Genomic DNA, 27,393 nt, shown 5'->3' with positions numbered 1-27,393 from the left:
TGTTTGTATTTTTAAAAATAATAATTATAACTAAAAAGAATACATTAAAAAATAATAATTGTTATTATTGGCACTGGGGATTTAACCCAAGTTTGCTTTACCACTGAGCTATATCCCTGGCATTTTTATTTATTTTATTTTGAGATAGGGTCTTGCTAAATTGCTTAGGTTGACTTTGAACTTGGTATCCTCCTACCTCGCCCTCCAAAGTTGAGGGGATTATAGGAATGCATCACTACTCCTGCCTTAATGTTAGTTTTTATGTATCTAGAATGCATAAAGTTTGACTTTTAAATAGCTGCTAATTATAGTATTGGTACCTACAATGATTAATGCCTCTTTCCTGCCTCTGGTGCAACTGTTAATCATATTTAAAATGACCCAATTCTTTCCTACTTGCCAACCTTGAGATCTGGACCACAACCTTTGAAGTTAGTCTTTAGTGTGTCTTAAAAGCGTTTCCTTAGGTACCTGCTGGTTATTGGTCCCAGTTTGTTCTGCAATTAGGTGTTTTGGACCTGATTATTTGTTCTCCAAGTTTATCTTGTTTCAAGGAGTGAGTGGTGGTGGAGAAATTTATATCCAGATTGGTGGACCTGGCCTTAGTTCAGAACACCACTGTGGGGACCCTGTCTATCTCATTACTTAAAAATTGAAAATACTATTAAATTTTTTTATTAGGTTTTTTTTTTTGGCACTGGGTATTGAACCCAGGGGTACTTTACCACTGGGCTATATTATTTTCATTTTTGGTTTTGAGACAGTCTTGGTAAGTTGCTTAGGGCCTTATTAAGTTGCTGAGACTGTCCTCAAACTTGCAATTCTCTTGACTCAGCCTCTTGAGTCACTGGGGATACTGAACAGTGGACCCGGCTTGGCAGTATTTTTTTGGTCGGTGCTGGGAATGGAACCTAGGGCCTTGGCACATGCTAAGCAAGTGTGTCCAACCTGAGTATGCTTTTTGAAAAAATGTCTGAGAAACTATTCCAAAATGAGCATTTGGTGTCAGTGGTAGGGTGATCTTAAAGACATAGATGCACAGTCTCTTAATGACAAGGTTGTTCAGAGAAATCCTTAATATTCCTTTCCTTATAGATAGTTCAGATTAGGATCCCATATTACAGACCTAACCAGCATAACCTTCACTATCACCATTGCTGTCTAAAAAAACAGCTGCAGTCTCAACTTGTAGTGAATTTTTTCTTGATTTAAGAATGCCGTGTTGCTTGTATATGGTGTTCTCTCCTCTAAAACGTGAAACTGCTTTAATTCAGGCTTTTTATTTATTTTTTTTAAATATGGCACTGGGGATTGAACACAGGAACCCACACATGCTAGGTAAACACTGAGTTACATTCTCAACTCTTTATATTTTATTTTGAGACAGGATCTTTCAAAGTTGCCCTGGCCAGCCTCAAATTTGTGATACTCCAGCCTCAGTCTCCTGAGTAGTTAGAATTAAGATGTGTACCTGCAAATTCAGCCTTAATTCTTTTGAAAATTTCTTAAGCAGCTGGTGAGAATGTAAAATTTATAGAAGACTTCACCTTAGATTGCAAGATTCTTCAAAGTAATTGTCTTAGTTTATCTTTTTCCTATCTACTGTGGAACACTGTGCACAGTAGTAATTCAGAATTTGAAAATTGCAGTTTTCATTTTGTTTAACTTTTGTTCTTTAAGGAAGTTAAAGTTTTTACAAGAGCAGTTTCTTCTTAAATGAAATTTTAGATTATAATTTAAAATTGGAATTAAAGTTCATTTTATTCTCATTAGAATTAGAATGAAAATTTAGCTATTTGGAATACAAGCTGCTCTGTAGGAAATCTGGTTTGTATACATACTATTTGTGTCAAACAAAAATCAGTTGATGAACATTTTACAGCATCTATGAGAAAAGGAGAAATGGAAATGCTTTCAGCCAACAGGATTTATATACAGGAAGAAATATTATTGGTGAAAGGAGGGACATAGTTGCTTTTCTGTATTTTTAGAGTGTTAATATAATCAGAAAAATCAGTAAAATTGTAAATTGTATGTCCTTGATTCTGCAGTCCTTCATTTAGGACTTTATTGTTCAGAAGTTCTCATACAAGTTTGTAGAAGTATGTGTGTGTGAGTGTGTGTGTGTGTGTGTGTGTGTGTGAGTGTGTGTATATGTGTGTGTGTGTGTGTGTGTGTGTGTGTGTGTGTGTGTATCTAAGAGTTTGGTCTTAACTGTTGCGACATTGCTTAAAAGTTCAAGTCCAAAGATTTCTTTCTCTGGGTTTCAAGGCAAACTAGTTGTGAACCCCCATGAAAGTCAGTAAGAAATTATATATAGCCAGTATAAAATGGCCCAGGGTAAAATACCTATTTCAAAAGAGAGAGACAGGAAAATACCAAGGAGAATCAGACCAAAGCAAGACTGAAACATGGTAGGGTAAACATTAGATCCTAACACTTTTACTGTGGCAGGATGTGGGCTCCCAAAGGTTTGGGCAGCCCTACTACTGTGACTTTGCTGATTGCAGTCCACATGGCCATCTTCTTGGGTTGGCTTTGCATGCTGCCTTCAGCTTCTCGTGGTAGATGTTCCACATTCCTGTTTTCTTTTCCTTCTTCAGATCTTCATTGCAGTTGTTTTTGGTTTGTTTGTTTTGGTACTGGGTTTGAACTCAGGACTGCTTTATCACTAAGTCACATCACCAACCTTTTTTTTTCTTTTTAAATGTTGAGACAGAGTCTCATTATGTCACTTAGGCCCTTGCTAAATTGCTGAGATCAGCTTTGAACTTGTGATCTTCCTGCCTCAGCTTTTTGAGTCACTTGGATTATAGGGGTGTGCTGGGCTCCAATGCATTTTTAACTTTACTCTCACATAACCCTGTCAGGGGTTCCTTATAGGGACTCTGATACTGCCCCTCACTGCTTAGTCTCTCAGACTTTCCTTTGAAATCTCAGTCGTCACCCACATAACCCCATTTAATCTTATATTTGCATACTTACAAAACCTGCATCACGTGGAAGACACCAGGGTGTGCAGGTTTGGGCTACATTTGATCCATTTGAATCACTGTTACAGTGGTTTCTGAGTGCCTTTCTGGCCTAAGGTGGTTTTGGGCAAGCTGGGGGTCTGGGGACTTTCTGTTCACAAGACTGCTCTGTCACATTTTTTAAACAAATTTCCATTTCTCCCACCCTGAGCCTGTGATCAGTGAGATCTTGCTACTTTCTAAGTTGCCTTTGAGGCTTACTTCTTATCCTGGTGAAAAATCCTTGGTTTCTTTTTTCAGGAGAAGAGGGATGTATACTGGACCTCATGCATGCTGACCAAACTAGTGTATATTTAAGGTACAGCCCCATCCCCTTTGGCTTCTTTTTAACATTTCTGAACTGTTTGGCAACTATACCTTCCTTGTCTGCTCCTTTTCTGACCAGTTTTCCAAATCTTTCAGTACCACTCCTCTTTGCTTCAGATCTCACAGTAAATTTGGCTAAAAGCAGCCAATAAGAAACATTCTGTGAGCTGAGCAGCTGAGCACTTTGCTACCTTAAAATGTTTTCAGCTAAACTAGTTCAATACTTTTAAACTCAGTCTCCCACAACATCTCATGGCATGGGAAAATTGTAACCATATTGTTTACCATAGTGTAATACTAGTGGCTGCTAGTCCAGTTCCTAGTAGAGTTCTCCTTTCGTTCTGAAACTTCACAGTCTGGCCTTTACTATCTGGATTCTTATCAATCTTCTGGTCATCCATTAAGCTTTGTGTTTTAGGGTTTCTCTACTCCAAAGTCCTCCTGTGAACCAATTCCAAAGGCTTCTGAACTACACTGTTATGGTCAGCTTTTCACCACAGTGCTCAAAAGATATGACAAGAAAAATTTTAGAAAAGAAAAGTTTATTTGGTGCTCATAGTTTCATAAGTCTCAGCCCACAGCCAGCTGACTCCATTTCTCCTGCCCAAGATGAGGCCGAACATCAAAGTGGAAGAATGTGGCAGAAAAAAGCAGCTCAGGACATGAAAATCAGGAGAAAGAGACTAATCTCAGCTCACCATGGACAAAATATAAACCCCAAAGGCACACCCCTAGTGGCATCCCTCCTCCAGCAATAACCTACCTACCTTCAGTTCCCACTCACTTAATTCCATCAGGGGACTAATTCACTGATTGGATTAAGGTTCTTATTTCACCTCTAAACCTTCTTGAATTGTCTTACACATGAATTTCACCTACTCTCTCAACCATAACACACACCATCAAGAATGCTCATAGCAGTAGCCCTATTTCTTGATGCTAGTTTTCTTTGTTAGCTTTCCATTAGTGAGATAAATACCTGAGATTATCAACTTCTAAAGAGACAAGGTTTATTTTGGCTCAGGGTTTCAGAAGTGTCAGTGTCTGATCATTTGGTTCTATTGCTTTGGGGCTTATATCTTGGCAGAGGAAATTCAACCCAGGATATCACTGAGCTATATTCCCAACCTTTTTTGTTTTGTTTTGAGACAGGGTTAAGTTGCCCAGGCTGACCTCAAACTTGATTGTCCTGCCTCAGCCTCCAGAGTGGCTAGTATTACAGTGGCAAAGTCTGTGCCTCCTCATCCATCTGAAAAGACCTCTTAATGCTGCCTTCTTCAGTATTAGTAGTGACATTAACTACCATTACCATTTGATAGCAGGCACTTTTTTAATTCAGGAGTATAAATTTCAAACATTTTGTTACAAAATGCTAAATTTCCTTCAAGAATTATTTTGTCATTTTATATTCCTACTATAATATGTTATGAATATGGCCATTTGTTCCCTTAGCATATTAAATTTAAAAAATAAACTCAATATATTTTCTTATAGAAGCAATGGAATTGTTGAAATGTGGAAAATGCAAAAAAAGATATCCCCATTCACAGCCATAGTCCTCTATCAAGAAGTACTACTAGCTGGGTGCTGTGGTGAATGCCTATAATACCAACTATTCTGGAGGCTAAAGCAGGAGGGGATCAGAAGTTTGAGGCTAGCCTTACCAATTTAGTGAGATCTTCAGCAACTTAGCAAGTCCTTATCTCAAAATGAAAAGTAGAAAGGGCTGGGGATAAAGTTCAGTTGTAATGGGCTCCTAGGTTCAATCCCAAGTACCAAAAAATAAACATAAAAGAAGAACAACTAAAATTTGTGTATGTCATTAATGGATTTTTCTTTTTGAATCCTAAGTATGCTTAATGCTGGGTTCTATGGTGTTGCTGCAATTTAATTGAAGTGGTTGAGAGGCCACACCACTGTGTGTGCCCATCTCGTGTTAAATAGTGCTTATTTTCATTGTGCTGTTTTTATCTTTGCTTGTTCTAGATTCATTAATATCTCTCTCTCTCTCTCTCTCTCTCTCTCTCTCTCTCTCTCTCTCATCTCTATCTCTCTTTCTCTCTCACTCTTTGTCTCTCTTTCTTTTCTTGTATTGTTTGGTGCTGGGGTTAATCCAGGGCCTCATGTGCACTAGGCAGGCATTCTACCACTGAGCTACAGTCTCAGCTCTGGTTAGTAGGGGAGACAGATTCTTGCAGAATGAATGATGTGACAGCAGAAGGAGAGCAAAGTTAAATGAAATTTGGGAAAATTCCATTCCTTAGAACTTAGCAAACATGCCTGATAACTTTGATGTACTTGAAGGACCAGAATGAAACTTGAATAAGAATAGTTTGTTACTCAGAAGGAGCACTTAGTCAAAAACTAATCCAAATGGCACTGTCTTGGAGTAGACAGATTTCTTAAGATTGTAAATATGTTCTCCAGTGTTTTCTTCTATAATTCTGATTGTTTCAATTTCTATATCCATTTTATGTATAAATGTGAAGAGGGGTCGATCAGGAAACTGAATTAAAATTAAATTACAGTATTATCAAAAAGCATCAAATGCCTGGGGATGAGTTTAAAGAAAATGTATCAAACCTCTACATAGAAGGTCCACAGCATTGCTGAAGGAATTAAAGAACACCTTCAGTAAAGGCAGGATATATCATGGCAGTATGTGTTTTCCCCTGCTTGATATGAATGTAATTCTAAATAAAACCTCAGCAGGGTTTTGAGTGTGCTTGTGTAAAAATTGAGTCTTTTTAAAGAATTTTTACATCATATTAAAATTTTATGTAAATGGAAAGACTGAGAAAATTGAAGATGAGGAGTTTTCAAAGTATGGTTTGTTTGTAGCCCTGTCTATCTCCAAAGACCTATAAGGAAGTTTGAGAAATCAAGACTCTTTTCATAATGACAGGAAGATGTTCCTTGACTCTTCCCTTGTGTGAATTTTGCCCTTTTGGTGCAGAACAATGGTGGGTAAAACTGCTAGTGCCATAGTGCAGATCAGGCCTATGGCGCCAGTCTCTGCTAGAGGCCATGCATTCTGCAATTCCACACATTCACAGTTGTTTTCTTTCTTTTCTTTTTTTTAAAACAATTTCCAGTTAAGAATGGCCTTAGCAAGGCAATACAATTTATTAATTTTAATTACCCCTTAGTTGCTTTACAGAGTTCAGTGCATCAACTGTCGTTTGACCATCACCACCACCTTATTTTGCGAGATCATTTATCTTTTTAACATTCTGTGTAATGAAATAGGAAATCAACCTAAATTCACTTCTACTGCTTCTGGAAGTATGATGGTTGTCTTAAAACAAAGTCATAGGCTTTTTTGAATTATGAGTTTCCTGCCTTCTTCATGGAGCACCATTTTTTAAATAACTGCTGCAAGATAAACCATGTTTGTTTAGATGTGGATATTTGGTAGACTTTTTGAACCTGAAGAAATTTTTACATGAAAATCTAATTGTTAGTCTTTTCACAGTGTATATGTATATCAAAAGGCTACATTGTACACCATTAATATACAATTTTTGTCTTATATACTTCAATAAAAGTGAGGGAAATCTAGTTGTTCATCAAGATAGAAATTGGAAGCTGGGCATGATAGCATATGCATGTAATCCCAACAACTTGGGAACTGAGGCAGGAGAATCAAAAGTTCAAGGCCAGCCTCAGCAACTCAGTGAGACTCTGTCTCTAAATAAAATATAAAAAGGACTGGGGATGTGGCTCAGTGGTAAAGCACCCCTGGTTCAATCCCTGGTACAAAAAAAAATGAAGATAGAATTCAATTGAACAGATTTGCAAAAAATATGAAATACTACCACTCACTCTTCATTAAAATTTTTGTTTCAAAAATATGTTAATTATTCATAAATGTTTTCTAATTTGATATAGACTTTATTTATTTATTCATTTGTTTATTTTAGGGTACTGGGAATTGATCCTAGGAGCACTTTACTAATGAACTATATCTCCAGCCCCTTTTATTTTTTGATACAGAGTCTCACTAAGCTGCTGAGGCTGGCATCAATTTTGTGATCTTCCTACCTCAGCCTCCTGGGTAACTGGTGTTAGCACAACGTGACTGAGCCAGGTGCAGGCTTCACGGATCAACATAGCCTTTATTCAGCAATGAAATCACACATCTGATGGACCCAGTTTCTTGGTGGAAAATGAGCCACTAGACAAAAGGGGAGTCTATGCTTATATAAGTTACATTGATAGGTGACTTTATGACTGAGCATGTCTGTTTGGGCACTTAGGAATTTGAGATTTTTTTTTTTCCTGGGCAATATTTTGACTTGGAGAAGATGGAGGGTCTAGGGTCCATGGATAGTATCTGGAAAAGATTGATTTGGGGAAGGATCAATGCTTTGGCCGCCTCGCAGAGTCTGTCATTCTAGGATCAATGGATATTTTCTTCCCAGGGCTTGCCTTGTCACTGGGAAAGAATGTATTGGGAAAGGATCAATGTTATCAATGTGCTGCCTTCTTTCTCACTCCTTCTTCCCAGGCCACAATATTTTGGGGTTTGTTATTTTCCATATCTAATAACTGGGATTACAGGCATGCACCACTGTACCTAGCTACTTTATTTTTATTTCAAATTAATTACTAAATTTTAACTTTTTCCCTCAGTTTTAGTTTCTAACATGTAACTATTGATAGACATAACCCACATAAGTAAAAGTTCTTTGAGGTCCTCAATGAGTTTTAGGAATATAAAGAAATCTTTTTTTTAACTCAGGGGCACTAGGGCACTGAGCCAAATCCCAAGCCCTATTTTTGGCATTCTTGAAACAAAAAAGAGAACCTAGATTGCTTTCATTAGCTGTTAAAACACTTGCAGAGTTATAATAATTAAGGTAGGATAGTGTAGAGTTATAATAATCAGAGATATAACTACACCACCCTACATTAATTATTATAAAAACTTAACCCTACCCTAACCTTTACCACCAAGCTACTCTCCTAGCCCTTCTTATTTTTTGAGACAGGGTCTCTCCAAGCCTCAGCAAGCCTTAATAAGTAGATTGAGAAATAGACAAGTGAAACAGAAGTCCCAGAACAGATTCACGTATATAATACCTCTTGATCATGGTAAAGGCATCATGGTAATATGCAGTGTGGACATGGTGCCAGTCAATTGAGTGGCCACAGGAGAAAGTGAAGGCTTCCCCTTTCCTGCTCTGTTTTCTCCTAGCATTTTTTGTGGAAGAAACTGGTTTCCCTGTGGAATTCACTGATTGTATTGTCATGGTGTCTTTTACCATGTTCCTATCTCCACTCTGGTATAGTTGAAGGGGGAAGGGGACACACCAGAGATAAAAACAACTTTGTAGGTGGTATTGTGTATCAGGAGATATATAATGCTTGGTTGTCTATTTTCAGAATGTTACTGGCAGCTTATTTGTTGCCTAGAGATCCACTGATTCATAGTTGTTACCAAGTGGTGATATTCTATAATTACACTGTTCCTTCTTTATGAAGTGGTTGAAATACTTCTATAGAGAGAAACTTTCCTATGTTAAGTATTTGGTTTTATTTGTATTTCAACAAAATTCAACATAACTTTTATAATGAGAAAATTTGTGAAAATGAGTTCTGGGTTGTTTTGGTTTTGGTTCGTGCTGCTTTCACCTTTATTTTTCAATATATAATAACTTACAGCAGAAGTCTCAAACTGCATCAGACTCAATTGTTCTTTCACATATTTCATAATACCTCTTAAATTACTTTGGAGTGAAATTCATAGCTAATTTAATACTGTATACTAATACAGTATTTGGCTTGGTATTGAATTTGGGGTTGAAAATTATTTTCCCTCAAAATTTTGAAGGAATTACCCCACTGTTGTCAAAGGTTCATTGTCACTAAACATTATAACTTTTTAAAAATATATTTTTTAGATGTTGATAGACCTTTATTTTTATTAATTTATTTATATGTGGTGCTGAGAATTGAGCCCAGTGCCTCACACATGCTTGACAAGTGCTGTACCACTGAGGCACAACCCCAGCCTGAACACTATGACTTTTATCCTTTTTGGGGGGAGGGTACTGGGGATTGAACCCAGGTGTGCTTTACCATCACCGAGCTACACGCCTGGCCCTTTTTATTTTTTATTTTGGGACAGGTTCTCCCTAAGTCTCAAACTTGACATTGTGCATCAGCTTCCCAAATAGCTGGAATGAGTGGCATGTGCCACACTGTGCCTGACTGAATGTTCTTTTTCATTGCATCCTGCTTTTGTTTTGTGATTGCAGTATCCTTACCAATATTTTAATATTTCTAGTATTGTCACAATTCTGTTTTGTCCCACAGATCACCTCTGTTCAGTTTAAAATTTGTTTTTAATATTTTGCTCAGTAGTCTGTCGTCAAGTATTAGATGATTCATAGCTCTCTCTCACTCTAAACTAGACAAGAAGGAAGTCTAACCTGGCCTCCATTTTGGTGGACAGACTTTGATGGCACTTGTGAGATTTCAAGGTTCTACTCTCTTAAGCTGGAAATTCTGCAGCACTCTACTAGGTAGGTTGGTTCCCACTTCCCTAGCAACAGCTCCCTTTGCATGAATTTTAGGCTTTGTATCCTAATTTTTTGTGTGTTGTTCCTGATCTTGGTGGAAATGTCTCTAGTGTTTTCCTGTTGAATTAAAATGCTCATCGTGGACTTTGGCTTGCTCTGCTCAGTCTTTTCCATATGTCTTCCAGAATTTTCCTGAAATCATTTATCTGCTGATAGCCCTCTTGGATTCTCCTAATAGTGGTTTGGAGTTTCTGTTTGTTTTTAATTCTCTTATCATTTTAAAGGCATTTCAGAAAAGAAACACATGGGATTTTGCCTGTTATTTAATGTATTATATTCTGCACTCCCCTATTGAGATGCTATAAAATGTCACTGAATAAAAATATTTTGTAGTGGGCTGAGGTGTAACTCAGTGTTAGAGCAAGGTCTGGGTTCAGTGCCAAACACCAAAAACATGACAGAACAACAACAATAAAAACCCACAAAACAAAACAACTATAGCTCTAGGGATTTAGTCTCTTTATGAAACTGAGTTATACAGTTTTGGAAATACATTATGATTCTGATAAGTTATTCAACATTGAGAAAATATTTCCACACATCTTCAAAGTCTGTAATTAAAAGTTTTGCTCATATTTTACCTAGAACAGTTAATTTTTTTTGGTTCTGGGGATTGAACCCAGTGGTGCTAACCACTAAGCAACATTCCCAGTTCTTTTTTTTTTTAATTCATTTTAGTTGTTAATAGACCTTTATTTCATTTTTTAATGTGGTGCTGAGAATTGAACCTAGTGCCTCACACATGCTAGGCAATCACTCTACTGCTGTGCTACAATCCCAGCCCCCCAAGTCCTTTTTAAATATAGTTTTTTAGAGACAAGGTGTCATTAAGTTGCTTAGGGCCTCACTAAGTTACTGAGGCTGGCTTTGAACATAAAATCCTCCTGCCTCAGCTTCCTGAGCTGGTGGGATTGCAGGTATGTGCCACCACACCAGGCTAGAGCAATTAATTTTTGAAAGTGGTCATAGGTGGTCATATACATCAGAAACTAATAGATGATCAAAATGTTTATCTGTGAACAGAACTTTTTCCTATGTAAACAAAGAATGTTTCAAATACTCTGCAAAGCTATTCTTAGTAGATGGGAATAGATTTTTCCAGAGTGAGTATTTATTTGTACTGGGGGGTTGAGCCCCAAAGGTGCTCTACAACTGAGCTACCTTCCAGTCCTACCCCCAACTCCTTTTGTTTGTTTGTTTCTTTGGTTGGTTGGTTGTTTGAGACAGGGTCGTTCTAAGTTGCTGAGGGCCTTGCTAAGTTGCTGAGGGAGAATGGTCTTGGATGAATACTTAGTATACCCTGGAACCAGAAGCAATGGATGTCCACTGGGAACATTGCTCAGTGGATGAGTTCTTGTCTATTATGTACAAGGCCCTGGGTTTGAGCCCTGGCAACCCTCCCCATGCAAAAGCAGCAAATGATGGAGCAGTGCTTTCATTTTTAGGATCATGGAAAACTGATCAGAACCCCCTCCTTTTAGAAATTAAAACTCTTTTTTTTTAGCATTCTATGCTTATGAAAGCAATGAGGCTATGTCTTTAGGTATATTATGGAGTGAATTATGATGCTTCTATGTTGTGTTTTTTTAAAAAAAAATTTTTAGTTGTTGATGGACTTTATTTTATTCATTTATTTATGTGTGGCACTGAGAATTGAACCCAGTGCCTCACACGTGTGAGGCAAGTACTCTACCACTGAGCCACAACCCCAGCCCTATGTTGGGGTTTTTAAATAAAGTTAGGGGATAGCTCCATAATGGATCTTGGATCATGAACAGCTAGACTTTATTATTATTATTATTTTTATTGTTATTATTATTATTTTGACTCAGTGTTGGGGATCAAACCCAGGGTTTCACACCTCAGACATGCTAAACGGGTATTCTACCACTGAGCTGTGTCCTCAGCCTTGCCTCATTTTTATTTATGACTTTTGTATATTGCTCATTTATTTAATCCCAACTGATGGATATTTGGTTCGGTTTAGTCTTTTGCTGTTAAAATGATATTGCAAAGGATAAATTTTTGTATAGGTGATTTGACATTTTTGATTAGGAGTATACCTGCAAAATGAGACCAAGAAAAATTGCTGACAGTGTCCTAATTATGTGCTCTGTACTTTGTATATGTGTCTTCATATAACTAATAAAGTAGTACTCCCCTGTGAATTAGCTGTCTCTCTTCAGTTTGGCCATTATTGTTATAGAAGCTTATTTGGAATCCTTTTTAAAAAAGATTCTAATGAAGGTAGTTTTCTTTTGCACACTTTATTATGCCAATATTTTTTAAGAAGTTAGATTTTGCCACACATGGTGGCACATAGCTTTAATGGGATGTGGGAGTGTGATGGTGGGAACTGAGGAGGCTTCTTTGGTGCCACTGTATCCTTTCAGTCTCCTTGCTATTTTCTTTCTTTTTTCTCCTCCTCCTCCTATTTTTTTTTTTCTTCCTGAACTGGAGATTAAATATGGGGCCTTTGTGTGTGTTGGCCAAGTGCACTACCACTGAACCACCTCCCGAGATCCATACCTTTTTGTGTGTGTGGTGCTGTGGTTTGGGGATTGAACTCAGGACATTAGGCATGTTAAGTGTGCAGTATCAGTGAGCTACCTCTCAGTATTCTCTCTCACCCTTTTTTAAAATATTTTTCAGTTGTTGACAGACCTTCATTTTATTTATTTATATGTAGTGCTGAGAATCAAACCTAGTGCCTCACACATGCTAGGCAAGCCCTCCACCAATGAGCTACACCCCCAGCCCTCAGTACTTCCCTTTTCAAAAATTTTTATTTTGAGGCAGGATCTCACCAAGTTGCCCAGGCTGGCCCTAAATTTGTGATCCTCCTGCCTCAGCCTCCTGAGTTACTGATATTACAGGTGGGTGCCACCACACTTGGTTTCCTTGCATTATTGATCATGTCATTTTAGTTGTAAGTCCAACATATCTAGTTTTTCTTCCATTGTTTATGCATTTGGGTATTACAGGTAAGAAGCCATTGCTTAGTCTAAGATCTTGAAGATTTGTAACTACATTTTGTTCTAAGAGTTTTAGCTCTTACATCTAGCTCTTTGATCCATTTTGAATTAATGTTTTATATGATATGAAGTGTGGGAGTCCAGCTTTGTTCTTTTCCTTATGGATATCCAATTGTCTCAGCACCATTGGCTGAAAAGAATATTCACTATTATTTCACCCAGTGACATGTCTTGGCATTTTTATTTAAAAGCAACTGACTGTGGATGTGTGGGCTGGCTTATGTACTCAGTTATAGTACATTGATCTATGTGTCTGTCCTCAGTGCCAGTACCACATAGATTCATTGTTGTAGCTTTGAGGTAAGTGTGGCTTATCTTAAGTTTGTCCTTATTTAAGATCATTTTGTTTCCTTTAAATGTCCATTTGAATTTCAGATGAGTGTCAATTTTTGTTAAAAAGGCAGTTGGAATTTTGTTAGAGGTGGCATTGAATCTATTGATCGATTTGAGAAGCATTTTCATTTTTAACAATATTAGCTGTTCCAAATTCTGAACATGGGATTTCTTTCCATTTATTTATTTCATCAAGAGCAAAGAAAAAGAATGGAAAACACTGGGCCTCTCATGTCCCCTGTGCACTCAGAAATTGCTTTTTATGAAAGTCCTGTGGCTTCTGGGCTATTTCACAGACTCTCAGCCCAGAGACCCGGTACACATCCACCTTCCTTTACCGACTGCAACTCCAGGACAGTCATCTGCAGGAGTGTGGGGGAGAGGAGGGCAGTGAGCAGGGAGTTCACGGCTACCCCAGGGAGGGGAGAGCCACCTGAGCTGGCGCTCTGCACCTGGCATGTGGGCTCCTACCAGGTGGTTACCAGGATGTGGTGGCTTTAAGTGGCCCTTGGGATCAGGGAAGAGCTGGCCACTTGTGAAGGGCCCTGGGCTTGGCCAGGACAGACCAGGTTTTACACCCTCTCTGCACAGGCTGTGTGACCTTGGGCAACTGTCCTGACCTCTCTGAGTCTGGTTTCTGCAGCCAGACATGTTCTGCTGATCCCTGTCCTGCAGATCCCTGCCCTGCAGGGGACTTGGGAGGATTAAATGAGCAGCCAGTTAGGAAGCCTCCCGCGTGGTCCCTGGGTCATAGCTTGCTTTCAACACAGACCACATGCCCCCAAACTGCCCCATTTCCCTTCAAACCATCTTAGGACAATGGTCAGCCTCATGCCACTGAAATCTCCTTCCCAGCCCCTCCCTCTCTTCTCCTGTTAGGTAGATGTTGAATGTATACTTAGTTTGAAAAAGGCTCAGATTCCTGCAGAAGCTGGGTGCAGTTTTCCAAGGTGAGACGCCTGCCCCGGGCTCTTGGTGGGCTTCTGGGCATTGCATCAGCTAAACCTCAAGTCAGGCAGAGGGGACAAGTGGACACCGGGTGGGGCCTTCTCTGTGGCCGGAAGCCTGTATCCCGGGAGGCTCCTGGAGGCCCCATCTTGGCAGCTGTGGGGACGCTCCTCTCCCAGAACCTGTCAGCGTTGCCCACGCTTCTGAAACTGGTAGGAGCCAGGGGAAGGCCGCACCTCTCCGGGTCTCCTGACCTCCCATTAGGCAGAGGAACACATCCAGCAGGGTTTCCTGGAGGCCCAGACTCCTGAGGCTGAAGGTCACACGTTTTGGTGATTTCCAGGGTCAGGAGGCCCTGTGGACAGGTGGAGTCCACTGCCCTGGGGACGTGCCCAAGCTGGAGATGGTCATCTGCAGTCTTGACCCTCCAGCTCACAGGCGGGGCTGGTGACACCCTGTTTCAGATCTCCCTCTGCACCCTGCTCCCCAGGTGTGGGGGGACAGGTGGGGACATGAGGAGTCAGGCCTAGGTCTGCCATCTGGGCTCAGTGTTCCATCCATGCTCCTCCATTCATACCTTCATTTATTCAACCAGCATTTATTAAGCACCTATTACACACAAGACATTGGGAAGATAGGAGCAAATGCAGATAGGAACCTGATAACAAGGGTGCCTGGGAGACCATCCTAGTGGGCACAAAGGGTCTGAGCAAGGACCCCTGGGCACACCTGTCCACAGGGGTTCCTGTTCCAGACATGTGTCCAATGCCAGCATGTACAGAAGTCCACCACTTATTTGTAGCAGGAGCATCTGCGACGGCCTCTGCTACCCCTGCATGGGAGAATGGAGACACAATTTGTGGTCCATTTCCATGATGGAAGTATTCATGGATAAAATGAGGACTCTCCCCCATGCCCAAGAGCACAGCTAACCCTCACAGACACCACGCAGAGTGAACAGCTGAGACACAGTGAGAAGGTTCTGCCCAGAAGTGATGGCCTGTTGCCCCAGTGGTTCAGGAGGCTGAGGCAGGAGGATCACAAGTTGGAGGCCAGCCTCAGCAACTTAGCAAGACCCTAAACAACTGTCTCAAAATAAACAGAAAAATATAAAAAAGGGCTTGGGATGTGACTCGGTGGTGAAGCACCCCTGGGTTCAATCCCAGTACCAAAAAAAAAAAAAAAAAAAGAAAAAGAAAAATAATGTTCTGGAGGATTCCATTTCATCAAACCAAGAACAGGCAAAACTAACATGTGGGTCTACAGCTAGGACAGCCATTATCTTTGGGGGCATTGAGTGGCATTGCTTGCAAAGAGGGGTTTACAGGTTACCGATAGTCCAGCCGGCCCTCTGTGGGTCCCCATCCCCCAATTCAACCAGCCACAGATTAAAAGCAGTGGGTAACACAAATGGTATGCCTTTACGCCATGTACAGACAGAGAAACAACATGTATCCCATTTGTTTACAATAAAAAATAAATAAAAAAAAAAAAAAAAAAAAAGCAGTGGGTAAACCCAGTGCCTGCCGGGAAGAGACCGTCATTCCCTGAACAATGCAGAGTAGCAACTCTTTCCCCAGCACTTACGTTGCCTTAGGGAGTATAAGTCATCTCCAGAGGATTTAAAGTCACAGGAGGGTGCAGGCAGGTTCTCTGCCGACTTACAGAAGGGCTTCAGCATCTGCATTGTGAGTGGACGCCGGGATCCTGGAACCAGTGGGGACAATTGGGTACTATTTCTTAACCTGGGTGCTGGCTCCAAGGCTGTCCAGACTGCAGGTTCTCTGAGCTGCCCGTCAGGACGTGCGTTACCTCTTGTGCCTGTGCCTTGTTTAAATTGATTAATTCCGATACTTAAAAAACTTTGTCATGGAAGTATTTTCCTAAAGAACGAGCAGATCGTGGAGAACTTCAGAGGCATCATGGGCTGAGCTGCTGTGGACCTGCCTGCCTCCTGGTACCCACATAGAATTCTCGGCACAGTGTGGCAGTGGAGCATTAAGATCAACCATACACTTTTCCCAGGAGTAGAAGAGATGAGAGATCTCCAGCACTCAGAGGAGAGGCAGGGCTCACAGCTGGCTGGAGGAGAGGGCGGCCAGGAAGCAGCCTACCCAGGTCTTGGACCTGGCAGACGTGGTCCTGGAGGCTGGGCCTGGGGTCCCAACCCCCTGGGGGGCCAGAAGTACTTTGAGGTGGTGCTGCTGAAACTCAGCACAAACCCAAACAACTCCTCCTCCCAGCCCAGGGCAGCAACTGGGAACCTGGCAACATGGGATTTAGGCAGGGGCGGCAGAGGGACATTGAGGGAAAGAACTTGAAACTCATCTTACCTTCTGTGTGGATGTGGGATGAAAGCATCCCTGTTCTCCGTAGCAGGAGGACCACCAGTGAGATGCTGACCTATTAGTCCACCCAGGACAACTGCAGTGGGCCAGAGAGCCTCACAGACACCTCACCACAGAAGCTGTGGAGAGGGTAGCTATTGCTATATTTAGTGTCACATGGATAGCCCAGGAAGGCACTTTCTCCAAAGAAGGGAGGCTGGGAGGCAGTGAGTCAAGGATTTGATTGGAGGAGTCAGGAAGCAGAGCTTCAGGGCCCACCATTTCTATTGCACTGAGAGTAAACACCAAACCCTTAGGTTGGTCTGGATGTTCTGCATGGTCTTATCTTTGCTTGCCTCTCCTGCCTCAACCTCATCTCCTCTCATTGCCCCCCAGCAGATGTATTCCCATCTGTACAAGTGCATATGCATGCTTCAACCACAAGAGCCATCCTCTGATTCCTTGCACAAAAGGCCACACTGCCCCAGGGTCTTTGCACACACCTGCTAGGGACATATGTGTGGATTGGGCAGGAGAGTGTGGGCACATCAGTCCCCTGGGACCTGCTAACCTGGGTCAGTGGGACTCTGGGGAGCATTCTGGGCTGGGTGTGCCATGGGGTATGCAGCCAAGACAGAGGGACGGCTGTGCCACTTGTTCCCAGCTCCCCATGTCCTTCTGAACTGACCAGATCTGCAATTTGACAGCAGGAAGTTGCTTCACCAGGGGCTTCTGATGCTGTGGTCTGAGCAGGGGGACCATTCTGCACCATTCCTGAGCACCCAGGGGGCAGGGAGTCTGCAGGTCTGTGAAGCAAGGCAGGGGAGTCCCCTGCTCAGCACCCCAAGCCACACAGCATGACACACTTCACAGCCTTGCTTTTCTGAGCAGCCAGGTGAGCACACAAACAGGCATGGCAAGTCACCTGCATGCCAGCTCAGGGGAGGCAGAGGAGGCCCAGATGCTCCTTTCCCTGCCTCTCTCCTTCTGTGGGTGTCAAAGTCTATGTTCCATACAGGAGAGGGCAGGCATTGCTGGAAAGAATGTCATGTGTCCTCATCTTACTCAACTCCAGCTGCCATGACGAGACCAGAGGCCGGTTTGTTCCCATGGTTCTGGAGGCTGGAAGTCCAAGGTCAACGGGCCAGGGCTTGCCTTCCAGTGTCGACTCTGGCTGGCAGATGGGTGCATTATTGATGTGTGCTCACAGGGGCCTGCCTTTCCCTCATGTGTGCGTGCAGGAAGAGAGAGAGAGAGAGAGAGAGAGAGAGAGGGCCCAAGAGTGGGCCCATGAGTTCTCATTATGTGATATGACAATTTATTTCTTCACCTCTTGATGGATAATTAGATGGGTTTGAGTGTTAGGCATTTCTGAGTAGGAGCACGTTGAATATTCTTGGGCAGCTGTTTTGGAGAAAATGCCTAGACATTTCTATGCATTGATGTGTGATAAAATCCAGCCATCAAGTGATCAGCTCATGACCTATGAGTTCAGCTTCTTAAGCCACTGCCAAACAGACTTCCAAATTGGTGAGACCAGTCTGCCTTCCTGCCAGTGACTAGGAGGTCCCAGGGGCTCTGACTCCTTCCTGGCACCTGCTCTCCGTTCTTTTCTTCTCTGCATTCTGCAGGACCTGCGGTGCTATCTCATTGTAATTCTAGCTTCCATTTCTCTGAGGGCTAGTGATGTTGGGTTATTTTCATAGGTTTACTGACAACTAAGCTGTCACTCTGGTGAAGCAAAAGTCTCTTCCAATTTCTCCCTCAAACTCCCACCTGCCAGATTTGCCAGGGAGTCCACCATCTCCCTCTAGAGACTTCTTTCTCTGCCTCCGTTGGCCAGGAAGAGGTCTCCTCCACAGACGATCTAGTCGTGCTTCTCTATGTCCACAAGGGGTCGCTGTTGGACACGTGACTGTTGCAGTCTGGTGCTTGCCTTTCTCCACTAGGAGATGGATGCTCCAGGTTCTTCCCAGGGACTATGCTGCCCCTTGCGGGAGGTATCAGGTAGCCTTGTAGAGGTCCCAGCTGCCCTTGAGGGTGTCACCCGACAGCTGCCCCCCATGTGTCATTAAACACCTGAGTTCGATGGTTGTGTTTTGAACTTGCAGTCAAGTTCAGGCACTGCCCCTAGAGGGTCTGCCTTTTCCCCAAGCACCCAGAAGTTATTGGCCCTCCAGGATGCTCCATGCCCACACCCCAGGCAAGTTGATTAATTAATTAATTAATTAATTTGGGGGTACTGGGGGTTGAACTCAGGGGCACTTGACCACTGAGCCACATCTCCAGTCCTATTTTCTATTTTATTTAGAGACAGGGTCGCACTGAGTTGCTTAGGTCTCACTTTTCCTGAGGTTGGCTTTGAACTCACGATCCTCCTGCCTCAGCCTCCGGAGCTGCTGAGATGACAGGTGTGTGCCACCACACCCAGTCAGCAAATTTATTTTTGTTCAATGAGAGAGTTAGGCAGAAATAGAGTGGCTTCTTGTGTCCACAGTTCTATGCACCGGAACCCAAAGTATGAGTGTCCACTCCCCTTAACTCCAGGGTCCACTTATGTGGCTCTGTTATGGTCCAAAATTTGCCCTGGGGAGCAGGGAACTTTACTCTGTTCACTTACAGAAGTGACTGGCAGGTCCTTTCAATGAAAATAAAGGAAGAAGGATGAATTCTGCTTCAGGAACTGTCTCCTTACAAGCATTTACTCCCCAAGGCCACCGTCTGCATGAACGATCACGGATTAAAGCTCAGGGAACATGTGAAGGTGGCTGGGAGGCTCGGGTCTGGGGTCTGATGGGAGAACCATCCCAGTGGCCTGTGTGAAGCTGTGGCAGGCAGCCAAGGAGTGGCCGGGGAGATGGCGTGGAGAGAAGAGGCACAGACGGGCCTGAAACTCCAGTCCCTCAGCCTACAGAAGTGGTCAGGAAAGGCAGCTGGGGCTGGAACCAGGTCAGCCAGGGGCTGGGCTGCCAGCCAGGTGGGGCTGGGCAGGGGAGAAGGTCCGGGTGGGTGTGAGCCCATGTGGGCCCCAGTGGTCCCAGTACAGGCTGCATGTGTGAGACACTGGGCAGCGTAAAGGACCTGGGAAGGGACAGTGGACACTTGGTTTGGGGGATAGAGTGTTTGGGGTGTCTGGTCCCTGGGGGCAGTTGGAGAGGGGTTTGGGGCAAGGGCTGAGGTTTCCAGTGTGTGTTGGTGGTGTTCTGCTAAATGGGACCATGGGGTGGGGAAGAGGTTCAAGTTCATGGGACACACAGGTTCAAGGTCATAGGATATATTGGGCCAGTTGAAGTTAGGGGTTTGGATCTATTGATGCAGCAGTGTTGTTATTGGCTTGGTTTTATCTCTCTTAAAACTCGGACATTGAAGTCCTGACCTCCCAGGAATTCGGAGTGTGGCTGTCCAGAGAGGGGCCTTTAAAAAGGTGATTGAGTTAAAATGAGGCCTTTAGAGTAAGACCCAAATCCAGTCTGATTGGGGCCCTTTGAAGGGACAATCTGGACACCCAGAGACACCAGGGATGCACACACAGGGGAAAGATTGTGTGAGGCCACAGCCAGGGGCCGGTTCCATCTGTGAACCAGAGAAAGGCACGGGGGCACTAGGCCTGCCACACCTCTCCTGGCCTCGCAGCCTCCAGAGCTGCAAGACACACATTTCCACTGTTTAGGTCACCCAGCCTGTGACACTTAGTCACAGGTGCCCAGGTGGCCCCTGTGAGGCCCAGTGAGACCTCAGCTCTCTGGACACCAGAAACCTTCACATCAGGCTCCTATGGGAGCATTTGCCAAGCTCATGGCAGAGGCTCACTCCAAGCATGGGGTCCTTGGAAGAAGGTCCTGGTGACTGCCTAGGTCCCAGGTCCCAGAGTCAGCCTGGCTGATCTGAAAACAGAGTTGGCCTTGCAGACACCTTGGAAGGTCTTAGAGGCCCCAGTGATCTAAAGACCATCACTGAGAAGCACTGAGAAAACGCTGAGGGATCCTGCTGGCCCTCGTCCCAGGACAGGACTGAGATGCCCCAGCAGTCGGCACACACCACTGGCCTTCTCCCAGAAATCCCTCTTTCTTTTCCCAGTAGCACAGAACAGTCTCCCTGAGGGCACCTAGCACTGGTGGTCACAACACAGGGTGCCAGGTTTATCTGTCCTGATTGATTCCAGAAGCTGCCTCTGTCATGCCTGGCCACCCCAGGAAGTGTACAGTGCAGGCCTGCTATCCTGTGAGGCCAGGGAAGCGATGACAATCAGCACTGTGCTGGTGGAAATTTCATGTTTTCTTCATTTCTATTTCACTTTTTTGACAAATAAAAGTTGTATATATTTATGGTGTACAGCATGGTGTTTTGATATATGTGCACAGTGTAAAAAGATTACTATAAGCTAATTAACATATGCATGTCAACCGAGGAAATGTTAATGTGGAGCCCATGGAGGAAATTCCAGAGCTCAGGAAAGGTGTGGATACCAAGAGAGGCCATGCTGAGGGAGGCTTCATGGACTGGAGCTGACCCTGGGCCCTGAATCTCCCAGCTCAGAGCAACTTTCTGCCTTTTCTGGTGCCAGAGCCACCTCCCCTTTCTGCTGAAAGCAAGGGGACCAGGTGGGAACAGCCAGGGTCCCTGCCTGCTGACTCCCACCCACACTTGCTCTGGCCTTGGGCTTCCTCTGGCTGCACCAGGGAAGGAGAGCCTTCTGAATCTGCTTGGAAGTAGGCAGCCAGCAGAAGGAAAGGCACGGATGTTGTCTGCACACGGTTGGGATATATAAGCCTGTGGGATGCTATCTGCACATGGGTGGGCTACAGAAGCCCGTGGGGATGCTCTCTGCACACAGGTGGGCTACAGAAGTCCTTGGGATGCTGTCTACACATGGGAGGGCTACAGACACCCATGGGATGCTGTCTGCAGATGGGTGGGCTACAGAAGTCCGTGGAATGCTATCTGCATACGGGTGGGCTATGCATACAGGTGGGCTATAGAAGTCCATGGGATGCTGTCTAAACATGGGAGGGCTACAGACACCCATGGGATGCTGTCTGCAGACGGGTGGGCTACAGAAGTCCGTGGAATGCTATCTGCATACGGGTGGGCTATGCATACAGGTGGGCTATAGAAGTCCATGGGATACTGTCTACACATGGGTGGGCTACAGACACCCATGGATTGCTGTCTGCAGACAGGTGGGATACAGAAGTCCGTGGAATGCTATCTGCATATGGGTGGGCTATGCATACAGGTGGGCTATAGAAGTCCATGGGATGATGTCTGCAGATGGGTGGACTATAGAAGCCCATGGGATACTGTCTGCACACGGTGAGTTATAGAAGACGTGGGGATGCTGTCTGCACACAGGTGGGCTATGCACACGGGTAGGCTATAGAAGTCCATGGGGTGGGACCCTCGACTCTTATCCTGAGCTTTCATCCCCGGAGTTCACCTGATTTTTTGAAAATGCTTCTTTTTACCAAAAGCCCAAAAACATCATTTCTCAGTCGATGATCCCACAGCACCGGCTTTTATCCCTGCATCTCAGGAGTAGCAGTGGCCCATGAAGTAAACATGTGGGTAGCCCAGAGCCCAGCTCCTCCAAGCAGGCCCTGCATGGCAGAGGGTGGTCAAGGACCACCGGGCCTGACCTTTGTAAGAATGCCACATTCACCATGCCCCTCTTGCTTAAGACATGTGGGGACTCTCCACTGCATTACTTCAGGAATCTTTCCTGGAACCATGGACATTCTAGCTACTCAGGCTAAAACTGGGAAGAATAGAACAACTGTGCCATGAAGACACTCAAGTTAGTTGATGGTTTAGTTCAACGAATACAGCACCTCAAGTGCCATGCTGGTCACCTGGACTAGAATGCTCCAGTGACCATGGGTTTTAACCTGTTTCCAGGTAGGGTGCTGAGAAGGCCATCTGGGCAGTTCAGGGAAGGGGTCTCCCTCCCACTACCCAGGAGGCTTACTGTCTCACCATCAGAAGGTGGACCATGGTTCTCCATGTTCTGACAGCAGCAGGCCTTGCACTGGGCCCTGGAAGTCAGGGTGGACCTGCCGTGAGCCAGGCCCATGGATGCCTGGCAGCCTGCAGTGATGGAGCCAGCCTCTTCACACCTATGTCCTGGTCCCTTAGGCCAGGACCTCAGCTCAAGGCACCCTGTGTGGCATGCAAGTGATGCTGACAGGTGCGCTGCCTAGCCACCCTCCCCCCAGTGCCGAGGAAGGGAATATGACAGAATAGCACAACCTCCATGAGCAGATCTGTAAACTCTAGTAAGCTGCTAATATTGCATAAATGAAAATATCTTCGGCACTTGTACTCTTTCTACCAACAATTATGTGCATTTTCACACTTGCAATTATGGGGTAATGATGTACCGATACATGCTGCTGGGACTCGGTAGCAAAAGGACTTTGAAATTAATATGACGGCACCAACGCTTCAGACCTTGCCCCACCCCAGCAAGGCTGACTCGCTGTCCTGTTCCTCATGCCTCTTCCTGTGGCATCCTGCCCAGGTCTCCACCTGTGTCCTATTGGCCTCCTGGGAGACAAAGGTGTTTTGTACCTTCTTGAATTTCATCAACCAGAACTCATCAAAGTGGGTGGAATGAACAGATTACCAAGTGGAGTGGTGTGAAGTGTTGCTGATTCACTTTCTATGTGAAGACCCAGCATGAGTAATGAACCATGTATTAGAAAAGGTCAAAGCCAACCAGCACTGAGATTAGCTTTAATGGTACATCAGTGGGCATGTTATGGTTGGCACTGGATGACTCCCAAAGGCTCCTGTGTTGAAGGCCTGATCCCCAGAGGGGGACTTTGGGAAGGGTTGGCCCACTAGGGCTGTGAGCTCATTAGAGGGCTGACCCAGGGGTGGACTAACAATTCAGTGGCATGTTGGGCAGTGGTGGAGGCAGTGGGAGCTGGGCTGGCTCATGGGAGTGGTCCTCAGGGCAAGTCCTTGGGGACTTAACTCATGACCAGCTCCATCCTTCTGCTCTCTGTGTCCTGGCTGCCGTGAGCTGAGCACTTTCCCTCCCCACACCCTCCTGCTTTGCCTCCAGCCCAAAGCAACAGAGACAGCCAGTCACATTGGGACTTCAGTCGCAGAGATGGAAAGCTAGTAGGGCAGAGCTGAATGAGATCATGTAAAGCAACACCCAGCATTGACTGCACGTTACTTCACCCTACAAAGTACTTAGTGAAATCAAGGTTGAATCCAGAGAACACCCTGGGATCCATCCCGTTTTTGTGAATAAAGACAGTTTTAGAGTGTTGCATATCTCATAGTAAAACCCACAGGTGGTGTTGCTTTATAATGATGAAATTGCAAAAAAGTAATTCCTAGATCAGGACTTCATACAGCCAAAAACGTTACTGAGCAGGAAGGGGACAAACTTCTCCCAGGGAAGGGTGCGAGCAATGTACACAGCACTTCACCTTCAACGGGCACACTTCCTGCCCTACCTATGGGTGGAGTGCAGCAGTTCCTTCCCAAGATGGTGGGAAGGTTGGGGAGTGACAGACACACCTCCCCCAGGGGGTTGAGGCCAGCTCAGGGGGACAAACTGTTTTGGCAGCAAGGCCCTCAACAGACTGGGTGAGAGCAAGAGGCACATGGCACGTAGGACCGAGTGTCCACATCTGAAGGCTAAAGTGAAGGTGGGAGTTGGGTGGGGGCCAGGTAGGAAGGCAGACTCAGGTCCCAGGTCCCACACTCCCTGGGGCACTCGGGTCGGTATGTGCAGTGTCATGCTGGGACTCAACCTGGACTCTACCCTGTGACTTGGAAGTTCCATCCTACCCATGAGACAGGCAGCAAAGTGAGACACGACCTGCCCCAGTCAGAGAGAGCAGCTCTCACCTCCCGAGTTTGCCTGAACAGCTGCACCTGGGATGATCCCAAAAGCAAGGCTTGCTCTCCAGAGCGGGAAGAGGTGCCCAGTGTCCTGCCGCATGTGATCGGTTGGACTCTCCCTCCTGTGACAGGAGCAGGTGGAGCATGAGGAGGAAGCAAAGTGAGTCTCCATGACTGACCTCCACACGGGCGGCCACGTGTGCAACTGCCCCACAGTGCCCATGACTCCCACCCTTCCTAGGTGTGGGCGGGTTGTGCCCTGCGGCCACCGAGCCTCTTCAGGTGGCAATGATGCTCTGTCCTGCCATGCTCGCTTGGTAGGAGCTCCCGTCTGTCACAAGCCCGCAAGGACACACTGGCCCTGTCACAGCCCCCCACAGGCAAGGGTGTGCCTCTGCACTCCACATGCAGCCCACCCTCCTGGGCACCGCGGCCAGACAGCACAGACCATCCTGAGGTGTTGTCAAAGGGACCCCCCTGGGACCAGAGTGATGATGGCAGTGACAACCACAGTGCGGACCTTTCCCTGGGAAGATGGCAATCCCCCCTCCCTTTGGCTAGCCACATTTTCAGGACCCAGGTGCCATCAGAGCCAGAGGGTATTGTACAGGCAAGGGACACTTCATAGCCATGGGTGTCCACCGGGTGGCTTCCTTCTGAGCAGGCACATACATGCACGTGTGTGGTGGGACATGTGTGAGTGCGTATGTTTGTGGGCAGACATGTACTGATGGTGCCTGTGTGCACATGTGCTAGTGTGCGCTGGAGCACATGTGTGCATTGGTGTGTGCTCGCATGTGCACATGTGTGGTGCCAGGCATGTGTCACTGGCATAGGAGGGAAGTAGAAAGGTGCGGTTTTTCTTTGGACTGAGCAAAGAAAGGAAAATCAGAGGCTCTTCAGAGGGCAGCAGAGTGGAAGGAGGATTCAACCGGAGTCTCCCGTGGCAGTGCCCGGCCTCCACGCTCGCCCTTGTCTTCTGAGCTCTGGGGTTGACCAGGAGGCACCCAGGCCTACCACATAGTCCAGCCACCTGGACACTGTCTGGGTGGCCCTAAGGAACCACTGGCACCCTGCAAGTGGATTCATACAGAAAGGCTTCCTGAGGCACAGCTCAGAAAACAGGTAAATGGAACCAGGTTGAGGACCCTCCTCAGTGCTAACACTGGTGGTCACTAGGTAGGAGCTTAGTGGGTATGGGGAGGCCTCACACCAAGCTCTCTGGGTTTCAGGGCCAAGTACCCTATGTGCCAGCATCAGGCAATAATGATGCGGGACTGGTCACGGGGACAAATGGTAACCACCTAGTTGTGGCGCCTCTGAGACACAAATCTTGCTGCCTTCCTCGCATCAGACACTCCTGATTAACCCAGCTACAGTGGCTGCACCATTGCTGAACCAGGCCTGGCCTCTGCCAGCTGGTGGCCTACCAGCCACAGCTCAACTCCAGCCACAAGGAAACGGAAATCCATGCAATGTTAGTGTCTGTGTCTCGGCCGCCAGAAGGGCCACTTTCCATGCTCCCTCTATTAAATCCCAAATACAGGCACACAAAGCATCCCCAAACCCATGCATACATGGCACCCCAAGAGCTCACACACTCAGCACCCCAAATCTCAAGCACACACTCAGCATCCCCAAATTCCAAGCGTACACACATAACACCCCATAAATCTACATGTGCATGTGCACAGCCACACACAATGTCAGGAATTTATTCTATTCCTAGATTTCATGCCTCAGGGTGACCCTGGGAAACTTACCTGTCCTAGGGGATAGACATTCATTCTGTGTGGTCATCCTGTAGAAGACATGTGAATAGTCTCTGAGGGTTTCAGTGGCTCTCAGCTCCCTCCTCATGCTGGGCACGTGCTGCCTCCACAGGCTGGTGTTTGATGCCATTGGTCCTTCCACCTTACATCTATGTGTGCCTGTCCTGTCTTCCTGAAGGGATGTCAAGGTCCTGGTAGGGGTTGTGTTGACACAGGCACTGGGAGATGCCAGATCCTTGCCACCGACTGCATGTATGTGAATTTGGAAATTGCTTAGCCTCCCTGAGCTTCAGTAAGCTCATCTTCACCTTGAGAATCATCATCATCGTCCTGGGCTCTGCTGAGGGTCAGAGGAGCTGACACATACAGGCCGCTGAAGAGGTCCTCGCAGTCATTAGGCACACGGTCAGTCACCTCTGGCATTGAGGATAGACTCCATCATATGCTTCAATGTTAGAGGGTGCTGGGGATTGAACTGAAAGATAGAGACATAGGCTTCGCCAAATTGCCCTCAGCCCCGCTCGTCCGCACCTGCATAAACTCAGGCTTTCCCAAATTGCCCACAGCCCCGGTCATAAAAGTGGTAAAGAATGTATAAACACAGACCTCTCTCATCTTATCTGTGAAGGCCAGGGGAGCTGACCCGAGAACGAACCTTGCTAATGACAACCCTCCTCTTGGAGGTCAGAGCGACTCAGAACTTAAGATAACATGCTTTACAATTGTATATGTTAACTAATTAGAAAGAACACTGTATAACTGCTTGCCTTTTATTATATAAACCCTGCTAACGAGGGCTGGGGGCCTCTCTCAGCGTCACTGGTTAAGGACGCAGAGGACCAGGCTCGAGCTTGCTAATAAATGACTCTTTGTTGCTTGCATTGATCATGGTCTCTGGTGGTCTTTGCAGGGATCTCGAACCTTTGGGCACAACATATAGGGGCTCGCTCGGGATGCCCCAAGCCCACCCAGACACCTGATCATAGAGTCATTCGGCCGGTGAGTAAGGCATTGCCGTGTGTTTTCTGGTCTGGATTGCCTGCAGGTTCTGGTTCTGGGCTAGCACAGTCCTGGCGGACGCGCTATAGGACCCCAGCAGGGTCTCGGGAGACGTCCCCTCGACCCATCGGGTGACTTTGTCGCATCTGGTGACTCTGTCACATCTGGAAAGCTTCTGTGCTGCATCTGGGCAG

The 27,393-nt window shown here is 45.4% G+C and overlaps 1 pseudogene; it reads right to left on the bottom strand.

Annotated features, from left to right (window-relative positions):
* Window positions 1–26,623, bottom strand: part of LOC124973689 (CCR4-NOT transcription complex subunit 4-like) — a 50,111-nt pseudogene extending 23,488 nt beyond the window's left edge.
* Between the last annotated feature and the right edge of the window lie 770 nt (window positions 26,624–27,393).

The sequence above is a fragment of the Sciurus carolinensis genome, unplaced genomic scaffold (assembly GCF_902686445.1).
Source record: "Sciurus carolinensis unplaced genomic scaffold, mSciCar1.2, whole genome shotgun sequence".
NCBI classification, from domain to species: domain Eukaryota; kingdom Metazoa; phylum Chordata; class Mammalia; order Rodentia; family Sciuridae; genus Sciurus; species Sciurus carolinensis.
This window is presented reverse-complemented; position numbering and strand designations above follow the sequence as displayed.